The sequence below is a fragment of the Microtus ochrogaster genome, chromosome 7 (genome assembly GCF_000317375.1).
Source record: "Microtus ochrogaster isolate Prairie Vole_2 chromosome 7, MicOch1.0, whole genome shotgun sequence".
Taxonomy (NCBI): Eukaryota; Metazoa; Chordata; class Mammalia; order Rodentia; family Cricetidae; genus Microtus; species Microtus ochrogaster.
In genome coordinates, this window is record NC_022014.1 from 12,219,966 (window position 1) to 12,223,776 (window position 3,811).

The 3,811-nt window shown below is 47.7% G+C and overlaps 1 pseudogene; it reads left to right on the forward strand.

Moving 5' to 3' along the window:
- Nucleotides 1-2,398: 2,398 nt before the first annotated feature.
- Nucleotides 2,399-3,218, forward strand: LOC101986072 (annotated as a pseudogene).
- Nucleotides 3,219-3,811: the final 593 nt, after the last annotated feature.

Sequence of the window (3,811 nt, forward strand, 5' to 3'; positions counted from 1 at the left end):
CTCAGGGCCAAGAATGCAGCCACCATCTATTAAGTTTCTAAAATTATGCCTAGGCTGGGGGTGGGCACGGGTGAGGGTTGGAAGAGGATGTAGGGAACGGGTGGGCAGGCATGAAATTTGCAACCCAGCGCTCCAGTGTGAGCTGCATGCTGGGTAGTGGGCAGGGAGCACCCGCCCGCAGACGTCACATCGGCACCGAGAATCAAAAGCCTTCTGTACCCGGCCACCCAGGTGCTGAACTCCGTTCAGACCTTGCCACTGTGCTGTCTCAGGTTATTAGGTTTTCCATAGGATGAAGGACAAATGGCAGGGTGACCTTTGGCTGCTCTGTTTAAGAAATGTTTGGGAGAGAAAACTCTATCAAAGCCAGCAAGTGGAAGCAGGGTCACCGTTAGCCTGTAACCAGTTGTATATTGCACAACAGCAGGGGACACTTCTGAAACAGAGTTCACTGGGTCAAACCTACAGACCTGTTCAAGGTAGCCCATAATATCCCAGAAAATGCCAGGTGCCCTGTGTGACCAGGTCCTCACTCTTCTGTGGGTCTGTGAGCGTGTGATTCGGTGGCCCACAGGCGTGTGGAAGACAGAACAAAGCCGAATCACAAACAAGAGTCCTCATCAAGTACCACACCCTTCTGCATCTAAGGTGGGGTGGGCAACTCCAGGGAGGTCCTCACCATGCTGGCAATCCTGCTTTCTGGGCACGTTGCCCGGTTCAGTTTGGTGCTGGTGGTGGTGGTGTGCACGTGATCATTCCTCCCTTCAGCTAGGTTTTTTTAGGGTGCATACAGAACAAGGGGCTGCACTGTCATGGCTTCACATCTGATGCCACCACATTTTGTTCTCATTTGTCCCCTCTTGCTGCCCTCCTCATCCATCCCCTCCCAGAACCCTTCTTTCTTCCACATAGTGCCTTCTCTACCCTCTTGCCACCCTCTTCCTTGAGATCGCCTTCTCCTTCCTTAAGACCTTCTTTCCCATTTCCTAGCTAGCAAATACACATGTAGAGATATGCATGCACATATATAGATAGAAATACATTCACACATATATAGTTAGGCATATGTACACTCATATATAAATGAATATATGCATGCATAGGTAGATGATACACATACAAATATAGACATACGTGGGCACATGTATATAATTTGCTCATAGATATATAGACATACATGCACACATAAGGATATACATGTTTATATAGATATGCATGTACACATATATAAATAGAAGCATATATGCAAATAGAGGCATATATGCATACATATACAATTTTAAATTTAGGTTCACTGTGTAAGAGAAAACATGGGGTTTCTGTCACTCTAAGGCTGGCTTATTTCACGAAACATGATTTCCAACTTCATCCATCCCCTGCACATACGTGGTTTCATTTCTCTTTGCAGATACATGAAATTCCACCGCGTGCACATACCACATGTTGTTTGTTCATTCCTGTGTTGATGGGCATATTTGATTGCTGCTATTTCCTGTCAGCTATGGATAGAGTAGCCATAAACATTGATAAGAGGGCATCTTTGGTACAGTCCTTCCAGTATCCACCCAGGAGTGGTACAGCAGGCTGTGAGGGTGTGTGTGTGTGTGTGTGTGTGTGTGTGTGTGTGTGTGTGTGTGTGGTGTACAGAGTTCTATTAGAGTTCTGGCCAAGAGAATAAAATCTCTGGCCTTTGTAGAGACTTCCAATGGGGCCATGACAATCACTTGGCTAAGGGACCATGTTAATCTCACTGATAGAGAATAAGACTATTACCATTGTTTATTTATTTATTTTTTTTGTTTTTCGAGACAGGGTTTCTCTGTGGCTTTGGAGCCTGTCCTGGAGCTAGCTCTGTAGACCAGGCTGGTCTCGAACTCACAGAGATCAATTGTTTAAAACCAAATTTGAAGCAAGCTTCAATTAAATACTGGCCAGGGAGATGGGCTCTGGCCAGGTCCATACCCAGGTTCCCGGAAAATAACCCAGAATCAAGTTTGGCAAGGGTTTAAGAAGGAAAACCCGTAATTCATAGCATTTCCCGTCAGGTCCAATCAGGGCAAGCACATATCCTGATGTTTTCCCTAACTACGAATCTTCTGCCCACATTTAATCAAGAATATCTGGTGCAGATGGATCAAACAAACTTGTCTAAGAGAGTGAAAACAGGTGGCTTGTTATCTCCCATAAACAGAAGCCCCCAGCATCTCAGGAACTGTCTGTCCTTGGGCAAGGGACTTGCAGAGCAGGGGCATTTTTGTTTCCTGGATCTCTAAGGCCTAGCTAATTAAAATTAACATTGGCTCACACACTCACACACTACCACTGAGGAAGGACTCACTCTTCACCTTAGTCATGCTAAAGAGACAGGCACACTTTCTTCTTCTTTGGAAAACACCAAATGGCAGATGACCCTGGTACAGTGGGAGGGCCCAGAGGACCTGGGGACCCAGGAAGACTCAGCAGCGGTTTGGTTATAGTTGAAGTTGTGACCATGGTCAAGGCCGTGGGCCCCATGGAGGTAAAGCTGAAGACAAGCCCATCACCAACCTGGGCGCCTGGTCCAGGACATGAAGATCAGTTCCTGGAGCAGATATGCCTGTTCCCCTGCCCATTTAGGAACCTGAGATTACTGACTTTTTCCTGGGCACATCCCCAAAGGATGAGGTTCTGAAGATCTTGCCAGTGCAGAAGCAGACTCAGGCTGGCCAGCGGACCAGGTTCAAGACTTTTGTCGCTATTGGGGACTACAATGATTATGTTGGTCTTGGTATTAAGTGCTCCAAGGACGTAGCCACTGCCATCCGAGGGGCCATCATCTTGGTCAAGCTCTTCATCATCCTTATGGAGAAGCCACTGAGAAAACAAGATTGGCAAGCCCTACCCTGCTCCGTGCAAGAGGCCCGGCCACTGTGGCTCTATGTTGTCTTATTCCCCCACCCCAGGCACTGGCATCATTTCTGCCTCTGTCCCCAAGAAGCTGCTGCTGCTGGCCAGTATTGATGACTGCTACATATCAGCCAGGGGGACTCCCACCCTGGGCACTACCAAGGCCACCTTTGATGCCATCTCTAAGGCCTACAACTCCCTGATCCCCTGACTTCTGGAAAGAGACTGTGTTCACAAAGTCTCCTCATCAGGAACTCAGTGGCCATTTTGTGAAAACCCACACCAGGGTCTCTGTTCAGAGGACCCAGGCTCCCACTGTGGCTACTACGTAAGGGTTTTTATACAAGAAAAAAAAAGTGAATTAAGTCTGAAAAGGGGGAGCATGATATCCCTTTTCATAGGATAAGGTAATTTTATTTTTATCTCTTTAATGAGATAAGGCAATTCCCTCCCCAGAATCCCTGGCTCCGAGTGCTCTCCCGCACAGCCGCACAGCTCTGTGACCTGCTTGCTTTTCTGAATTAACCTCCTTCTCTTCCATCTCCTCTCGAAGCACGCCCTCCCTAGCACCCTGGGCTTCCTCATTGTGACACTGTGACCGTTAGTTGTGTCATCTTGATCTGGGAAGAGGAACCTCAACTGAGGAACTTCTCCATTGGATTGGCCTGTAGCCAAGCTGTGGGACATTTTCATTAATGATTAATGTAATGTAGGTGGACCCAGCCCACTGTGGGTGGGGCCTGTGTGATGTAAGAAAGCAGACTGAGCAAGCCATGGGAAACAAGTCCTGTGGCCTCTGCTTCCCCTCTGGTCCCCAGGTTCCCTCAGTGGTGGAGTGTGACCTGAGAGATGGAAGATGAAGCAAACCTGTTCCTTCCCTGAGTTACGTCAGACCAGTGTTTTACCACAGCAATAGGAAACAGAC